General features: G+C 41.9%; 1 protein-coding gene and 1 long non-coding RNA gene across 7 annotated transcripts in view; one reads left to right on the forward strand and one right to left on the reverse strand.

Annotated features, from left to right (window-relative positions):
- Positions 1 to 19,748, forward strand: part of FARS2 (phenylalanyl-tRNA synthetase 2, mitochondrial) — a 537,773-nt gene that overhangs the window by 209,422 nt on the left and 308,603 nt on the right. The window lies entirely within an intron of this gene.
- On the reverse strand, positions 5,526 to 10,072 carry LOC117086663. Its single transcript, XR_004438517.1, has 3 exons — positions 9,991 to 10,072; positions 9,842 to 9,916; positions 5,526 to 5,665 (listed from the first exon to the last, which is right to left on the reverse strand). It is a non-coding gene; the product is annotated as an uncharacterized LOC117086663 (long non-coding RNA).

The raw sequence follows: 19,748 nt of genomic DNA on the forward strand, positions 1-19,748 counted from the left end.
GAATGCAAAATCAAAGACCTTACATCTCATCCTTCTGGTAGTAGTGAGGCATTGAAATATTGAAAGTAGGAAAATAATGTGACCAGATTGATATTTGGGAATCGGGCATTACTGTGGAGTGTGAGTGGAAGAAATGCAAGTTCAAAGACAAGGAGGACAGGAGATTGTCTAGGCTCTGAATAATGAGGGCAGGAGCTGAAGCAGCAGAAGCAGTGGGCAGAGAGGGGGCCAGATTGTGTGCCTTTTAAGAGTTATCACCAGGCTTTATGTGCAAGGGGACCACCTTCTTGGCATGAGGAAAAGGTCATGGATTGAAGGAGCAGATTAGTTCTGATTGCAGCTTTCCTAAGCATAATTGACACACAGAACCTTTGAGCAATACTCTGCCACTGGCACACCCTCCAAAGAATTGTAGGTGAATTCCACAGCACGCTTTTTACCCCCATTCTCTACCTTAAGCTACCTAAATCATAATCACTAGCATAACCTCTTCCTCATCATGGAGGCATTTTTAAAGAACATTATCCAGAGAAGTACAATCTGTTAGGTGAAGGCTCTTGTTACCTAAGAAGGCAAAATGTACAAATGCTACTCATCCTCCCTTCCTTATCCTCTATAAACATTTACTGAGGATAAACATTTATTGAGGATAAAGTAGGGAGGATGAGTAGCATTTGTAAGAAAGGTAGATGCTCAGCAAGTGAAGATGAACAAGGCAGAACTACCTTCAAGGGGTGAATGGTCTGATGAGGGACGCAGTCTCACAAATAGCGCCATAAGCAGATACGTGATCATGCTTGGAGGCAAGTGGCCTGCGGAATCAGGGAGGTTATCCCAGAAGAATTACCTGGAAGAGCGGTTCTTTTACCTTCATCTTGAAGAATGCATAGGCCTTTGCCAGGACAATAGGAAGGCAGGGCCTTCTAGGCAGAGGGGATAGCACATTCAAAGATACAGAGTTTCGAAAGATCCAGAATGTTTATTTGAGGACAGAGCATCGCAGTGTGGCTGGGGTAGCCTAGGTGACAATGAAAGTGCTGGTGGGAGGTAGATCCAGAGAAGCCTGGAGTGTGAGGCTTTGTACACAAAGCTGAAGGAGTATGGACCGTGCTGTTGTTACTGCAGCCAGTAGAGACTTATTTGGGAAGGGAAGGCAGTGAGAAAGTGGAAGAAGGGAGTCCGCCTCTTCCTGTGTTGTATACAGTGATTTTATAAGTCGTGCATTTCTTCGGGTGCGAGTGTTCCTCTGAGTGTGTGCGCTCTTCCTCCCACTGCTTTCATGGCTGTGTTTCTGCCCTTCACGTGTTTTAAATGCAAATACAAATATATATTATTTTTCTTTCTCCTTAAAAACAAAAGCAGCCTACCATATTTTTTACTTTTTTTTTCACCTCCAGTGTATTTTAGAGATGTTTGAACGTTAGAAAGCGTTCCCATTTCTATTCACAGCTGCATGGTATTTCATTGTGTGTATGAACCATCATGTATATAATCAGTGCTCCCTTGATAGGCATTTTGTGTGTTTCCATCTTTTGCTATTAAAAACAATGTTTCAGTGAATAACTGTGTACATGTGTCACATTTTGCATGCAGTACATCTATAGGATTTATTTCTTGAAGTGGAATTGCTAAATCACACAGTATATGCATTTAGAATTCTTAGAGACATCATGCCTATTAAGTAGACCTGGGGTGAAGCAGTCATATCTGATATGCGGATTGAACGGGGGTAAGCTGTGAGCAAAGTGGAGGATGGTGCTGTGTTAGCCTTGGGGACTCATGATGTCCTTTCACAAGATGGAGACAGAGAAGCTATGTAGGTTGCACCCTCGCTTTCGACCTCTTAAGCCTGAAGTGTCTGTAAGACATCTAGGTAGAAATATCTAGGAGATAGTTGCAAGTGAAAGATCGGAGGGTGTAAGAGAGCTCTGTAGGAGATTTTGAATTCATCAGTGAAGTTAAAAGTCACTGGCCAGGCGCCATGGCTCATGCCTGTAATCCCAGCGTTTTGGGAGGCAGAGTCGGGTGGATCACTTGAGGTCGGGAGTTCCAGACCAACCTGGCCAACATGGTGAAACCCCGTCTTTACTAAAAATGCAAAAATTAGCCGGGTGTGTTGGTGGGCACCTGTAATCCCAGCTACTCAGGAGGCTGAGGCAGGAGAATCGCTTGAACCTGGGAGGTGGAGGTTGCAACGAGCCAAGACCGTGCCACTGCACTCCAGCCCAGCTGACAGAGTGAGTAAGACTCCATCTCAAAAAAAAAAAAAAAGAAAAAGGAAAAGCCATAAACTTAAGATTTTATCTATATATGAAAATTATCATAAAGAAAAGAAGAGAAAGGCCAAAAAGTATAAGGTTTCAGAAAAATAAACATTCTCCTGGGTTCCTTTATCTATTAAATTTACTGGAATTTATTTGCATAAGGCAAGAGTTTTCATGTGGTTCAGGTCTTTATTTGACTTATTCATTCATTGTTCATGCATTCATTCATTTCAATATTTGCTGCATACCTGGTAGTACAGATTGCATGCCTCTTATATTAAATGCTTGGGACAAGAAATGTTTTGGGTTTTGGATTTTGTGTGTGTGTGTGTGTGTGTATTTTGGAATATTTGCGTTATACTTACTGATTTAGCATTCTTAATCTGAAAACTCGAAATCAGAAATGTTCCAATGAACATTTCCTTTGAGCATCGTGTGGGCCCCCAAAAAGTTTTGGATTTTGAAGCATTTAAGATTTCAAGTTTTTCAGATATGAGATACTCAGCCTGTACCAATTAATGATGAAAATGCGATCATCCCTTGGTATACATGTGGGACTGATTCCAGGACCCCTGAGTATATCAAAATCTGCACATACTCAAGTCCTGCAGTTCCCTGAGGAACCGCATATATGAAAAGTTGGCTCTCTGTATACATGGGTTTTGCATCTGCAAATTCTGTATTTTTGACCCACATTTGGTTGAAAACAATCCATGTAGAAGTGAACCTGTGCAGTTCCAGTCTTTGTGGTTCAAGGGTCAACTGTATGAGGTTGCAGATGGCCCCTGCCCTCCTGCAGCTCACAGTCAGGTGGGAAGCATGGTCAGGTAAATGTGTAGCCAATATGTACTGACACATGCTGTGAGGAAGGCAGCACATTGCACTGTGGGAATAGTAGGAGGTGGCATCTAGTGTGATCTGGGGAAGTTTTCAGAAAGGCCTTCTACTCTGAGATGTGAGAGATGAGTAAGGGTTAGTGGTAACAGGGAGTGGGGAAGGGGAAGTGTGATGTGGTCTGCAGGGGCGAACTAGTTTGGTAAGGGGCCAAGTGGTAGGCATTTGGGTTTGGGCTGGCCTTGGTCTCCTGCTCCAGCTCCCCAGTGCTGTTGTAGTGTGAGGGTCGCGGTGGCCATCAGTGAAGTATGGCTGGTTTCCAGTAACTCCTTATTTATGGATAGTGACAATTTCCTCTGATTTCCATGCGTCATGAATAGTGTTCTTCTTTTGATGTTTTCCAGCCATTTAGAAAAGAAAAACTCATTCTTAGCTTGTAGGCCATAAAAAACCAGAGGGTTAGGGAGCCAGACTTGGCATGCAGGATGTAGTGTGCTGCCTCTTAGTCCAGGCACAAGAAACAGCCTGTTCAAAGGTTGAGGCGAGAGAAGCACACAGGGGCTTCTCTGAGAGCCTCTTCTTAGGGGTCTCCTTGCCTCCAGGGTCTCCCTCCTCCAATCTGCCCTGTGTGGAACCCCTGGATACATCGCCTTGGGCTACCTCTTTCATTATTGCTGTGCCTCTCTGGATAATCTTCTGTGATTCTTCATGAAGGTATTCAGGGTCCTCCCCTCATTTTCTGCTTTGTTTACCTCAGCTTCCTTTCATGAAGATTTGGGGAAAATCCTGCTCCACTGACAGGAATCTGGTATTTTAGATACGATTGGAGGTGTGTAAACACTTCCGGGCTTTCTAGGCCACTGCTCATTCCTATGTATGCACACATAGTTTGCTTTCATTGTGAACTTTTTGTGTATTTCCTAGAAAAGTTACTTTGGGATTAATTTACATATAAAAGTCCTATATTTTCATCTTATTTTTATCCTGCCACTTCAGGTATAGGGAAACAAATGAAAAAGTCTTCAAATGTTGACTTCTAAGGCTTTATTACCTCAGACAGCTTCATTATGTTTGTGGAAATCTAGTGTGCTTTGAAGGAATTAATCTAGCCTTACTTGCAATCTGTATGTGTTTACATAGAATGAACAAACATTGCATTACGTTTCATGAAAATTCAATTATTCCTGTCTCCAGGAAACATGCTCTGCTTAGTATTTAATTCTCAAGTATGTCAAGGTGATGGTTTTTGAACTGCTGTAAGAATTGGGGAGTTGGGGCTCACTGCTCATTTCCATAATCAATGGAGAAATGGCCAGTGGAGACTTTTTATCACTAAGGTCCTCCTGTAACCCATGTCTGAGGTTACAGGGGACATTGGGGACATCAGTCTCGGTGGCATAGGGCTAATATAAAATCCTCTCTAGATTTTTGTTAGAATTAAGAGAAGTAACATTTAAGGATGATACTCTACAAAATTAATCTTTTCTTTTGGAATTTGTTATGCTTATGTATGGTTTATTCAGCAGGCATTTTCTGCGATGCTGTTGTTAATGGGGTGCAGCAAGAGAAAGACGGGGTGACAATCAGCTGGTATTAGTGTCTGTTGTGATGGGTTGGACCCTACTTAACTGGCAAGGATCAGTGTAAATGCTCTTTTATTCTTGAAACATTTCTTGAGAAGTCCAACAACTCACCTGCCACTGTGTTGTTATTGCAGTGAAGTGATTATTTTAGGGAAACACCTATCACATGTCATCACCATGTATTTTATAGTTACATGATAGTTACTAAATGTATCCTTTTCTTCCACAAGAGTCTAACCTCCTTGAAGGTAGGACCATGCTTAATTTCTACTGGTTTGTTGTGGCTACAGTATTATACTGAAGAAACGGTAAGTGGGGTTTCAGCAGGCCGAGATGTGGAGGAGACGGTTTGGGGTCCAGAGTGGCCTAAGGGAATGATTGAGTCAGGCCAGGAGTATGAGTTTACTTGGAGTCTTTGCGGAGTGAGGTGTAGGTGGGTATAGCACAGTACTACGAATTGAGAATGGATCAGAGGTGTAGCTTGGGAGCTACACCAGGACGCACAGAGGCCAGGCCTAAGGGTTTGGAATGGGGCAGCATTGAGAGTTTCTAAACAGAAATCACATGGTAAGGTCCACGTGGCCTTTCAGGGCCTTCCTGCCCTGGCCTTTGCCTGCTTCCTTGCTTTCTCTTCCACTCTTGCCTAAGGGCACTGCGTGCTCCAAGGAGCTCTTGAAGGTGCCGTGCACCTGCTCTGCTCAGCATTTCCCAAAGGGACCCTCGCGCTCGTTTTTCAAACCATGCCATGGTTTGTTTATTGCCTTTGCACCATTCACTGGCTGTTTAAGGGAAGAGGCCGGGTCTCTTTATTTCTTTGTCACCAGGGCTTCACGCACACCTAATCTTTAGTGGGTGCTTAGTAGATATTTATTGAATGTTTGGATGAGTGAATGCATTTTGGCACAAAACCTTCACTTCTGGGCTGGAAGATAGATTGGATGGAGTGGAGATGGGAGGCAGTGAGACCGAGCAGCGGCGTCATACCTGGGGGAGAAACATCGAGTCTGTGAATTACAGCTGTAGCAGTAGAAATTCAAGGGGGGAAACAGATTCTAGAGACCTGGGCAAGTAGAACTGACAGGACCCAGTGATCAGTGGTTAAAATGAATGATATGAAGAGCTAAGGGAAGTGGAAAAGTTAAAGACAGGCACCTGAAGCCTGCCTAATCATGTCATTAGATGTTTTGCAGGGTGTGTGGTGGGCGAAAGTGGGGGTATGGGATGGGAGTGGAGACTGTTCTATGTAGGTCTGTTTGAGAATCAGCTTATTGAGGATTAATTGCCTTGGTTTGAAAAACTCCACTACCAAAGGCTGCACAGCATAGTAAATTGTGAAGCACTAAAGCATCCTTTGCTTAACTATTCAATTTATTTACAAATTTAGCTGCAACATAGTTCTATAAAGGATATGAGATAGTGGCATCTGTAGATATAGATGTATCTGGAGAAAACAAAAACCAAGGGGCAAAAGGTAAAAGGAAAATGAGACTGTGAAAATAGCAAAGCTGGGGTAAGGTTGCATGAAGAAATACACATTTCTATCAGTTACCACAAAAAAGCATAGGTTTGGATTTCAGCTGCCTAATGGTAAAAGGAAGGAGGGAAACATAATTAATTAATACTATCTACAGTGTCTGCAAGATAAAATCGTGCTCATTCTTTTTCAGAGAAAGCACAATATTCTTGACAGAGAAAGCTGAGAAAAAATTTCCCCTCATGCATGAGGCGGAATGTGTTCCAAACAATTGAATTTCAAAATGAGCTTTCTGACATTCCTTAGTCTCTTCTTACTAGTATAATAGGATTTGATTTGCTCTGTTTAACATATGATGAAGTTAATTGTGAAAGATCTCTAGAATCCAAATCTGCAAATTATTTCCAAAACTCTATTTTTTCTCTTTTACACCAATTGTTCTATTGGTGAGTCAATACTTGCAGCTCCTGTGTGTGTAGCAGGTTGCCAGGTGCCCCAGATGGTACCAAGGTATGTAGGAATTTTTGAAGGAGCTCACAGTGCCAATGGGTAGTCTAGGCATAAACACATGGAAAGTGTGTTAAATGCAAGAGTTGAATAATGAGAAACCGTACAGGAGAGCCCACAAAGCTGTGCCTGATTTACTGTTATGTACCTGCTTAGACATCAGGTGGAGTCTGTGAATTCAAAAGACGCCAAAACCGGTGTGGGCTGGAGGAGCCAAGGGAGGTTTAACAAGGAGGGATGCTTTTAATAATAGCATCAATATTATTATTATTGTTTAGCTTATACACTAAATTAAATAGTTGATTATTTTGACTTTTTTTTTGACTGTTGTTTGTTTTTTTTTTTTTCAAAGTATTATGCCTAGTACTTTTATCAATGCCATTTGGGGTTACTAAGTTCTCCCTCCATTTTTTTTTTTAGACCCATGGACATGACATGCCTTTCTGCTGTCACTCGTGAATGCTATCAAATAATCCCTACATCCTAATTTACATTTGCTTATGTCAAACTGCTTGTACTGTTCTGAAAATATCACACTTGTTTCTTTAAATTAATTAATTAATTAATTAATTAATTTGGAGAGGGAGTCTCGCTCTGTTGCCCAGGCTGGAGTGCAGTGGCATGATCTCTGCTCACCACAACCTCGCCTGCCGAATTCAAGCAGTTCTTCTGCCTCAGCTTCCCCCTGAGTAGCTGAGATTATAGGTGCATGCTACCACGCCTGGCTCATTTTTTGTGTTTTTAGTAGATATGGGGTTTCACCATGTTAGCCAGCCAGGATGGTCTCCATCTCCTGACCTCGTGACCCACCCACCTCAGCCTCTCAAAGTGCTGGGATTACAGGCGCGAGCCACCAAGCCCGGTCTTGCTTTTTAAGGAATAATCTTTTAGCAGTCAACTCTCGGTCCCGATAATCTCTGTATAATCTTTGGATTCTCATTGCTGTGAGGGTAAAGGTCCAAATCTGTAGTGACTGTGTCCTCCGAGGAAAAGCCTGCTCTGCTCTCCTCTGACCAGCCCTCTGGCCATGCAGAGCTGCCGTCACCGTCATTCCAGCTGAGCAAGCCTTTTGGTTCTCCCTTCCTGTGCTGGGACTGCCTGGGCACATCTGATGACCCTGTGACCCACTCCAGTAGCATCTTTATATCTACTTCATGGCAAGCATCACCACTATAGTAAGCCAATTGTGACGCTGTCTTTGTTTAATGTCACTGATTCTAACTTCCCCTTCCCAAGACTGCAAGTGCCATGAGGACAAAGACCTTGTTGGTCGTAGACTGCTGACCCTCCAGCATCTAGCACGATAGCTGGCACAGAGCTGTTGGTCACGTGTACTTGTTTTTGATGTCGTTGTGAGGAGATTTCCTTTTCCGGTTTTCATTCAAAACCATCTTGGTTATTGCTTATTTGTTTCTTACCCTGCAGATGGTTACCAAGCAGCTTTTTGATTTTTAAATCTTTGCAGAAGATTCCAAAAAGCCCCTCCAAAGATGACACAAGCCTCTATTTTATTGCCTTTCAAAATATATACACTTTTATTGCCAAGGGAAAATTTTTGAAGCTTGGGTATGCGTTAGTCTCCAGGGAACCAGCAGGGAAGGCCAGATTGTGAGAGTGTTAGTGGAGTAATGTCTGATGTAGTTTACTGAGCAATTTCAAAGCAGAGTAATGGAGGTAATCTCAGAAATTCTACACAGCAGCATTGAAAATGCACAGAGAGTGTTGCTTTCATTTCATTGACCTGAAATCAGCTTGTTTCGCCCATCCTCCTTCTAATTTGTTTTTATTGCCTTAATATTCTGTGTCATGGAGGTTCTAAACATCTTTAGAATAAAATTCTTTGGAGATCTATAAACTGCTGCTTTCTAATTTCATTGCTCTTAATTATAGGTCATTGAAAATGCAAAAAGCAGAAGTAATGCAGGATAGTAGAAACAGCATCAGGAGGCCTGGACAATAGCTTTTAACTAACTTATTACTGCCTGCTGACTGTTTGCCCTAGAGGAATCCTTTGACATCTCTGAGCCTCAGTTTCTCATCTATAAAAGGAAGCTATTAGAAATGGTATTTAAGATTATTTATTATCTCAGTTTACACTCCCTCCATGCATCAAGCTTCATTTGTTCACTTAACAAGGCCGGGTGCGGTGGCTTATGCCTGTAATCCCAGCACTTTGGGAGGCCAAGGCAAGCAAATTGCTTGAGCCCAGGAGTACAAGACCAGCCAGGGAATGTGGTGAAACCCCGTCTCTCCAAAATTACAAAAATTAGCCAGGCACAGTAGCATGCATCTGTAGTCCAGCTACTTGGAGGGCTGAGGCAAGAGGATTGCTTGAGCACGGAGGTTGAGGCTGCAGTGAACTGTGATTGTGCCATTGCATTCCAGTCTGGGTGACAGAGCAAGACCCTGTTTCAAAAAAAAAAAAAAAAACCCAAAAAGCAAAAAAAGAAACAAATACTTATTACGTGCCTACTATGTGCCGGGTATTCTCCCAGGTGCTTGAGATACAGCAAAGTGCAAACAAAGCAGTGTTCTTGTCCTCCTACAGCTTGCGTTCACTCAGCATTTGAAGGGCCTACTATTTAGTCCCAATTTATGAAAGGTTCTATGTGATTAAAGGCTGTGGCTGGAGAATATATTGAGTAAAGAGATGGGCAGGGTTGGTCAGGCACAGTGGCTCATGCCTGTAAGCCAACACTTTGGGAGGCCGAGGCGGGTGGATCATGAGTTCAGGAGTTTGAGACCAGCCTGGCCAACATGGTGAAACCCTATTTCTACTAAAAACACAAAAAATTAACCAGGCGTGGTGGTGCACGCCTGTAAGCCCAGCCTCAGGAGGCTGAGGCAGGAGAATTGCTTGAACCTGGGAGGCAGAGGTTGCAGTGAGCCGAGAAAGCATTACTGTACTCCAGCCTGGGCGACAGAGTGAGGCCTCTGTCTCAAAATAAATAAATAAATAAATAAATAAATAAATAAATAAATAAATAAAAGAGATGGGCAGGGTCATTAGCAGGCAGGATTGAAAAGTGAGGCTCCATCTTACCTTGGCTGGTGAAAATGGCTCCTCCAGGGCATGGCCCCCCGAACGGTCCACAGGAGGAAAGGATACTCCTGTCCCTAGCCCTGACCAGCTACCAAAACAATAGCAGGGAAGGGGAGGCCGAGGGTAGCCCACTTACCTTGCCTTGGTAAGGGTCTCCCTGCTGTTGGATTTAGCTTCCAGTTGTGTCATTTCAAATGCCCGTGATCCTCTACTGTGTGCAAGACAAAAGCATGAACACTTGGTTTTCCAGCGAGGCCCCAAGCCACCCTCCTCCCTTTCCCTTACACATGTCCAAGTCAGTGGCCAAGCTGGCAGCCCGGTGTCTCTAGCACATGGGGTGCCTCCTGTCTCATCTGCAGGCCGTTGTGTGTTATGTTTGCAGTTCAGAAGCTGACTCACTGTCTCTGCCTGCCAACATCCTCCACCTCCCCCACCTCCCACCCCTATGGTCAGGGGGCATAAGTATTGAATGGCAGTGCCATCAGAGCTTAACGGCGCCTTCTCACCCAATTCTCGGCCACTAGGATCAGAGAGTATTTCTTCCTCCCTGAGTCTCTCAGTCCCTGCTGTACCATCCACAACTGTGGGGGAAGGGCTGACAGACTTTTTAAACTTGTTTTCCTTGCCTATCACAATGCCTGGCACATACCAGATCCCCTGAAATTGTTTGTTGAGCAGACTGTTATCATAATCTCCTGTGATATTTAGCACATTTTACCTTTTGGCGTGGTTATTTGAGAATTTTTTAAACTTTCTAGGTCTGAGCTCTTTGATAGCAGGGCCTGTGTTTTATTTATTTTTTAATCTCCTGAAGCACCTGGTTCTTGGACTCCATGAATATTTAATAGCCTGAAATAAACAGAATTTAATTCCTGGATAGTTGAATTTGAGAGGTGGAAATGATCATATGGTTTTTATTTCTGTTTCTCTCAGGGGAAACTGAGTCAAAGAAAAATAAATAACTCACAAGCTGATGTGTCAACCAAGGCTAAAAATCCAGAGAGAAAATCAGCAATAAAAGAGCATTGTAATATTAGAAACCTTCCAGATCTCTCCCTTCAGGAGTGTTTCCTACCTGTCACACAAAGATCTGTCATACAAATTATGCTTTGTTTGCTGGAAAGCCTCCTGAAGCTGAATGGGTTTACTTTGGCATCAGTGGAGGCCATGATTGAGGGCGGAGATGAGACATTGGATCGCTCTTGTGTGGCTTCCGCATGGCCGTCATGGTTCCTCTGCCCAGCCCTCTCCTGCGAGGCACTTGATCAGCTCCAGGGCGCAGCTTGTGCGTCTGCTCCCATGGCCAAGTCCCTTTGGCTCCCTTCCCCTTGGCTCTGGTTTGGCCTGACTCTGCCTTCTGCTCCTCAGGTCTGTCTAGGTTTAGTCCTATGTAATCATTTGCAGCAAAGCCTGCCCATGACTGGAAATGTAATCCTGGCTTGGCAGGAAAGGGGTTTGTGCAAGAGCTGGCTGTACCTGTGTCTGAAACACCTGAGGCCCTCCTAGGCCTAGGGATGCAAGAAGCCTGGGTTGGCAAAGCTGGCCTTCCTGCTAGGGCTGAGGAGCACTGGAGCCCTAGAAGGAGACTGCTGTCCAGCCCCTTGGCCAGCCAGAGCAAGGGCCTCTGTAGTCAAACATGAATTCACAAATGGGAAGAGCAGGAGGTGACTCAGATCCACCTCCCCCATAACTGCTAATAATAGTGAATTATTAAGAACATAAAATCAGGATCTTGTTTCCCACACAGAGATCAGACCCATCAGCCCTGAGCGGTTATATAATCTACCTCGTACACGTGGATAGTATTGAGACTGGCACTTCAAGCAGAAGCCTGCTAAATAAGGACATGTTTATTGTTTCTTCTACCTCATCAAAATGCCTGTTTCTTATTCCTAAGAATGGCAGGGAGTAAAGGCTTATTTATTTCCCTTGATATTTTTCATTTCAAGAATCAACATGGGCAGATTTACAGTGTTCACAAACATGCTGGTAGCAATTTGATTGCAGGAAGAATGAAATTTTGCTCAGGCAAGTGCAAGTTTGTCTGTTGTGGTGAGAATGGCCATCCATGCCTGTATAAATGGTGCCATTCTACCCTGAAGATACATTTTAACAAGGATGGGGTAATAGTTTTTATTCTTTTGTTCTCTCAGATGCATTCCATTAAAATTAAAGCCTGAAATATATTAACTTGATGAAATGGATTTGTTTCCACTTGATGTGTTGCTTTGTGAAACTTTAGCATTGTCTCATCACCCACAATGTTCAACAGAACTGCTGACACTGGTCCACGTGGCCGGCATGGAGGGAACCATGGTTCCTCTGAGAGCAGTCTAATAATCCGTTTCTTGGACCTGCTTAATTCCAAGAAAAACAAATTAGTTTAATATATTTCTAGAAATGGAAACTCGGATACATCAGAAACAAATTTGAATTTAAGGCAATCTAATTAACCTTTAGCTCAAAATGTCGGTATTTTCACAACTCTTTTAGACAGAGATCATTGTTAGTGGTTGCTTCAAACTTTTTTTTTTTTCAGATCTTTGATCTCTAAAAAGCAATTTATGATTTTTTTTGACCCTAGTATACTGGGATGTCTTTTTGACATGATTTTCTTGTATTGCTCTGGCTCCACTTTTATGGGAACTTCTTTCCTTTTCTCTTTTGTGCTCTTGGCTCACAGTGAACCAGCCACCTTTGTGCATGGTGGTGGAATGTGCCCTGGTTGCCTGCTGCCCATGTTGGTGTGCCCAGAGCGAGAGGGACATTATTTTGACCACAGCACTTTGGCCTTAGAATGATGCAGAGAATGCATGTCACTGCCTGTTCTTCTTTCTTTACTCTTTTTAAAAAATACTTCAATTCCTTCTGTTAAAGTTTACTCACTTTCTGGCTTCAGGAGTCAAATCGTTCTGCAAGGTTTAGTACCAAGCCCCAGCAGTCTCCTGTACGCATTTCCCTCTTCCCCAACTCTCTCCACCTTCCTATTTCTTCCTCCCTAGAGGCTGCCAGTTTCAACTCTTTGACATCTGAGTCTTTGGGTTCATTCTCTGTATCTCTAAGTAACATGTTCATACTGCTGCTTCTTGATTTCTTTACGTTTTAAATATTCTCCTTTGACCATGCAATGTGAAATATGAGGACTTAGCCATGTCTCCCCTACCCTAACACCAAACCAACCAAAAGGCAGCCTTTTCATTCTTCTAACTTCTCTGCAGTTAGAGCATATTTTTGGATAGATCGGTGCTCTGCATTAGGTTATTCTGACTGATGCTATCCACAGGTGAAATATTTAGTAAACTGTAATTACCTTTTCTCTTTCACATAACTTTTTCTTCAGTCTTTTTTTTTTTTTTTTTGTCTGCTTAGTTTTCTGTATGCTTTTCAGTAATGCAAACGCACACTGTCTGCAAATTGCCTGACTGACTCTCAATACATTCACATACATCACTCTTTTTGTTTGATCTTTTGGAGATGTCTGTCCCAGAGCCTCTGACCTGCCCCTACCTAGGCAGGCTGTTCTTTTATCATACAGGTATACTGCTTCCTGAGTCTTCCTGTGTATTATATTTTTCAGGGATTCAGTGGAGGGCCAGAAACCACACTAGCTATTTTAAACAGAAAGAGACTTAAAACAGAGATTAGGTGCTTTCTAAATTATTGGAAGGGCTGGAGGAGTGGGCTTGAGACTCCTCAAGGAGGTTTCCAGCAATGCCCCAAAGCCACACAGTTGCCCTGGCCTGCCAGGGGTGTTGCTTTATCTACCACATTAGGATGGGAGGGAGTCAGGAGGCCACCTCTGTGGCTATTCACTTCAAGAACATTCTGCTGTAGCTGCAGTCCAAGGATCAGAACCTTACATTGCAGCTACTGCCTCTTGATACCCATGAAGCTGGTGACTGACTGCTGGAGTACTTACAGAACAATCCAGTAGCCCTCTACATGCTGATCAGGAGAAAGAGCCAAGCTTCAGAACGATGGCCTCCACCTTCACTTCTCAAGTCTTACTTGAGTACATCTAATTGGAAAAACCTAATTTACTTAAGGAACTCAGTTGTCAGAAAGGCCAGAAAATGTGGTGTTTAGCTTTCTAGGTTCTATAGTACAGAAAGGCAGATGGGAGTGGAAGTGAATGCTGAGTGCCGTTCCACCATGCACACCACACCAGGGCGCTCTCTCTCTCTCTCTCTGTGTGTGTGTGTGTGTGTGTGTGTGATTATTGGCTTGTTTTGATGGACTGCAGACATTTTAATGTCTTTTTTTTTTTGAGTCACGGTCTCACTCTGTCACTTAAGTTGGAATGCAGTGGCACGATCTCAGCTCGCTGGAACCTTTGCTTCTCAGGCTCAAGCGATCCTCCCATCTCAGCCTCCCGAGTAGCTGGGACTACCAGCAAGCACCACCCCGCCTGGCTACTTTTTTTGTATTTTTAGAAGAGATGGAGTCTCACTACATTGCCCAGGCTGGTCTTGAACACCTGAGCTCAGGTGATCCACCCACCTTGGCCTCCCAAAGTGCAGAGATTACAGGCATGAGCCACCATGCCCGGCCCAGACATTTTAATTTCTGATCATTTATTTGTGGCCAGTTTTTCTCCCTGGGACTTAAAATTTTTTGAATAGCTTATTGAGGAAAAATGTAGGTAATTATTCAAGGATTATTTAGTAAATTTATAGAGTTTTCCAGCCACCATCACAATCAACCCCAAAAAGTTTCCTCATGCCCATGTGCAGCCAGTCGTTACTCTCTCCCAGCCCCAGGCACCCACCTGGTCTACTTCCTTTTTGTGAGAGAGGGTCTCACTGCTGTTTGCCCAGACAGGAGTGCAGTGGCGCGATCCACTGTCCTACCTTCTGTCTCTATAGATTTGTCTTTTCTTGACATTTTAGGTAAATGGAATCATTTGCCTAAATCATTTACCTGCAATATGTAGTCTTTGGCATGTGGAGTTTTTCACTTAGCACAGTGTTTGACAGTTCATCCTATTAGCATGTCTCAGCATTTGTTCTTTACTATCGTTGAATAGTATTGTACACATTTTATTTATCCATTTACCTAGTCAGTGGGCATTTGGATCCTTTGCAGTTTTTGTCTGTAATGAATAAAGATGCTATAAACAGTCACATACAGGTCTTTATGTGGCCATCTGATTTCATTTCTTTGGGGTAGGCACCCAGGAGTAGAATTGCTGGATTGTATAGTAAGCTTATGATTGACTTTTAAAGAAACTGCTGAATTTTTTCTAAAGTGTCTGTACATGAGCACTAGATGAGGGTTCTAGTTTCTTTACGTCTTCACCAACACTTCGTATTATCTGACTTCTTGAAAACAGGCGTCCCAGCGAGTGTGTATCTCATTAGTTTTACTTTACATTTTCCTCTTGAATAATCATGTTCAGCATCTTTTCATATGCTTAGTAGCCATTTGTGTATATTTTCTAGTGAAATGCCTATTCAAATATTGTGCCCAGTTTTAATTGGATTATTTGTCTCATTATTCAGTTGTAAGGGTTCTTTATATATTCTAGATGTGAGATCTTTATTATATGTATGATTTTTTATATTATCTTGTAGCCTGTGGTTTGTCTTTTTATTTTCTTAGTGGTATCTTTTGAAATTTTAAATTTTAATGAAATCTAATTCATCTATTTTTTTATGGATTATGATTTTCGTGTTGTACCTAAGAGATATTTGACTAACCCAAGTCATATAGATTCTCCCATGTATTTTATTCTAGAAGTTTATTATTTTATCTCCTGCATTGTGGTATATTTTCCATTTTGATTTAAATTTTGTGTGTGACATAAGGAAAGGTTCTAAAATTCATCTTTTTGAATGTGTATATCCATTTGTTTAGAACCATTTGTTGAGAAAACTAGTCCTTCCCCATTGAATTGCCTTGGTATCTTGGTTGAAAATCTGTATATAGTACCGTGCAGTTTTGACTATTGAAGCTTTAGAATCTATTTAAAATCGGTTAGTGTGAAGTTCTCAAACTGTTCTTTTTTCAAAATTATTTTGGCTATTCTACTGCCTTTGTATTAGAATACCAATTTTGTCAATCTCACAAAAAAAAGTCTGTTGGAATTTTAATAGGAATTTCATTGAATCTGTAGATCATTTAGAGAAAATTGCCATCTCAATAGTGTTGAGTAAGGATGGAATTTATATTTATATTAGAGCTTGGCAAACTTTTTTCTGAAAGGGCTAGTAGTAAAGAATTATTTTCATAAGCCCTGCAGTCTCTGCCACAGCTACTCAACTCCGCTATTGTGGTGAGAAAGTAGTGTGGACAATGAGCTGTGTTCCAGTGACTATTTACGAAAGCTGGAGGCCGGACCCTGGGCCTCTGACTTGATCATCTTTAGTTCCTTTCAGCAGTGTTTTATAGTTTTTAGAGTACAAGTTTTGCACTTATTTAGCGAAATTTATTTCTAAGCATTTTATTCTTCTTAACGGTATTGTGAATGGGATTGCTTTTTAAATTTCATTTTCAGATTGTTTATTCCTAGTACATACAAATATGATTGATTTTCATATGATGATCTTGTATCCTGTGACCTTGCTAAAATTGTTTATTAGTTCTAGGAGGTTTTGCGGATTCTCAGGACTTTTCAGGAACCCTTTATTTGTCCTTGTGGGTTCTAAAACCTCACATTGTGTACCTTGGTGTGGATCTACTTTTATCCATTGCGTGGGCTGACTTTCTTGTCATCTGTAAAAACACTAACAGCAAAATTCCTTTCTTGAGCTTACGGCATTTGTTTTGTGGCCTCGTCTTTGTAAGAAAGAGAAAGAGCATGGTTGTTATTATGCCTGTACTGAAACTATCATAGGAAAAATTTTCAACAATAATAGGTGTGTTAAAACTTTAATAATACAAATTATCTGTAGATTTCATTTCTTAGGCCTGTGGCATCAATATATCAACAGCATTATGAGCAGATTTGTTTTCTTAAAAAAAAAAATGGGATTAAAGCCCACAGCACATGCCATTTTTCTGTTGCCTTGTGCATGAAAACTGCTTTGTGGATTCTGCATAGTGAGTCCCTTAGCAGCATGTTTCAACCCTGCATTTATAGTGAGTCCCTTAGCAGCATGTTTCAACCCTGCATTTATAGTGAGTCCTTAGCAGCATGTTCAACCCTGCATTTATAGTGAGTCCCTTAGCAGCATGTTTCAACCCTGCATTTATAGTGAGTCCTTAGCAGCATGTTTCAACCCTGCATTTATAGTGAGTCCCTTAGCAGCATGTTTCAACCCTGCATTTATAGTGAGTCCCTTAGCAGCATGTTTCAACCCTGCATTTATAGTGAGTCCCTTAGCAGCATGTTTCAACCCTGCATTTATAGTGAGTCCCTTAGCAGCATGTTCAACCCTGCATTTATAGTGAGTCCCTTAGCAGCATGTTCAACCCTGCATTTATAGTGAGTCCCTTAGCAGCGTGTTTCAACCCTGCATTTATAGTGAGTCCCTTAGCAGCATGTTTCAACCCTGCATTTATAGTGAGTCCCTTAGCAGCGTGTTTCAACCCTGCATTTATAGTGAGTCCCTTAGCAGCATGTTCAACCCTGCATTTCTTTCCTGTTCATTTTGGTGTACATTACTGATTTCCTCTCTCCCTTCCCCCAGTAGTAGCCAGTTGGGAAAGGCCTTGTTAAAGTGAAGGAATGGAAGAGTCTTTACTAAGGCAATGTAGTCATGCTAATAACTTCAGGCACAGGAGATTTCATAAGGGGTTGTTCTAGTGACAGGATTCACGGCAGGTGCTGTGGAGTGGACCACGATTCAACCTCTGGCCTTAAGTATGTCCATTTGGTTGCACTTCTTCATCTTATTTTTTTGTGAGCCAGTGTTTTCATTTCTAAGTAGCACGTATTGAACATCTGCTGTGTGCTGTTTCCTAGAAATGCAAAGGAAAGTTAGCCCCTGTTAAGGGGCCAGCATTACATTTTGGATAGACAGAAATAGTTTCTTAGGTTGCCACCCAGCCGAGCTTGAGGAACAGGCTGTGACTCAGCAGAGCAACTGGCTTGGTCAGCAGCTGGTTCCACCATATGTGCAGGCTTCATACTCCCACAATGGACCGTCCTGACCTTGACTGGCCCTCAGGCCAGTGTCCTCCAAGTCCATCAGAGCAGTCTGGGTGGAGTCATTGGGAATCTTGGACTGTCTTCTAGCTTATTCCAGGTCTTCCTTACTATTGGGATATGTCGGGGGAGAAAGAACTGCTGCCTGAGTCAGGCCTTGCTGATCCTACAAGATTGCTTTGTCACTTTTTCCCTTCTGTTTTGAAAACTCTCCTTACCTTTACTCAATTGCCAGGGATGAGAACATTCCTTAGTAGTGTTTAGGTTTTCCTCAACCTCTTAGATACCTATTTTCCTCTTTCATTTATAAGCTCTTATAGTACTGGGACCGGATATAGTCTTTTCCTATAACTGTGAAATCAGTAGCAGGCCAGCATTCCTTACCTTTTTATAATACATGAAAATTTTCAAACCACAAACCAGAGAAAAGTATCTCTTATAGAGGAAAGAAAGAAAGAAAGAGAGAGAGAGAGAGAAGGAAAGAAAAGAAAGAAGAGAAAAACATCGGCCTCCTTGGAGAGGTCAACAACTTAATCATGAAATCACATCTTAACATGAAAATAACAAAATGAACATCTTTTCACAAAGAGGATTAATTCTCTTTTCAGGTGTCCTTGATGAGAACAACTAGAGGAGTCACGCAGGCTTCCGCGTGGGTGCTTTAGATAAGATATAAGGAAGACCCTCTAGCTGGTGGAGAGTGCAGAAGCTTGAACTGAATTATGAAGAGTATGTTAGACTTTTGAAGTTTACTGAGTAGATTTGCATTTCTTGGAGGCATTTTAAATACAGTCCTCTTGAAAGGAATAGATATGTGGAACATCCTTGGAGAAGTCCATTTTAATCGCAAGTACTAGTCAAATCTATTTAAAAGCAAAAAAAGGAGAAAAAAACTGCTTTTAATAGTTAATTTTTGTGTAGTTGTACTAGGATGCAAACTGAGCTTGTGATCTTCATCTTCAACAACTGTTAAACCTACATCATTTGAAAAAGTAAAAACAATGAGAATTCTGAGAGCACGGTTAGCAAGGTGGTTGGTTGGTGATGTGTATACTTGTTATTTGTTTCTTCATTTTATGTTAATACTCGTTTAAAGTTAACTTAATCTGGGCACTCTACTAGTCTTATCTGCATATTATAGTTTATTTGCTATTTTGCTCATTGGCTTCTAGCTAAAACTAGACCAGCTCAGCGCCTCGCTTCAGACTACATCTCCAATCAATTTTCTATTCTGACTTTTAAAGACCCCCTGGTCTTCCCATTTATCTGTTTCATTCCCACTAACTCTGATGGACACACCTCTAATTCTTAACCCAGTATTACCTTCTGTAGCCATATCACTCTAAGTACTCTTGTGAAAACCAGTCCTGTAGCCTTTGGTATTTGTCAGAAATTATTTGATAAGCACTAGGAGATATCTTTTTTCTTCTAATAAATGGAGGCATTGAAAGTCCATTCATTGGAAGTTTTTTTTTTTAATGTAAGCATCATTAGCTTTTTTATTTGTTCAATTTTAACTTATATAACATAAAGACCTCTTAATAGCCATACTTTTTTTGAAAAAAAGAATTTTTTTCGAAAATTTTTTATCAACCTCTGTCTGGATTCTTCCCATGTCTGTAATTCTTCCACTGTAGGAGAATCAATTTTATCCTTATTTTTAACATACCCCAATAACTCTGTGGTGAGTGGCCCTTAGCAGGACGGACCTGCCTCTTTTTTCTGATCCTTGCAGACTTCTGAAGCTCATTTCTCACACACAACACCTGTGTAGTTCTTTCTTTTCTTTTTTTTTTTTTGAGACGGAGTCTCGCTCAGTCGCCCAGGCTGGAGTGCAGTGGCCGGATCTCAGCTCACTGCAAGCTCCACCTCCCGGGTTTATGCCATTCTCCTGCCTCAGCCTCCCGAGTAGCTGGGACTACAGGCGCCCGCCACCTCGCCCGGCTAGTTTTTT

Source organism: Trachypithecus francoisi, unplaced genomic scaffold (assembly GCF_009764315.1).
Source record: "Trachypithecus francoisi isolate TF-2019V2 unplaced genomic scaffold, Tfra_2.0 Lachesis_group10, whole genome shotgun sequence".
In the NCBI taxonomy this organism is placed as follows: Eukaryota; Metazoa; Chordata; class Mammalia; order Primates; family Cercopithecidae; genus Trachypithecus; species Trachypithecus francoisi.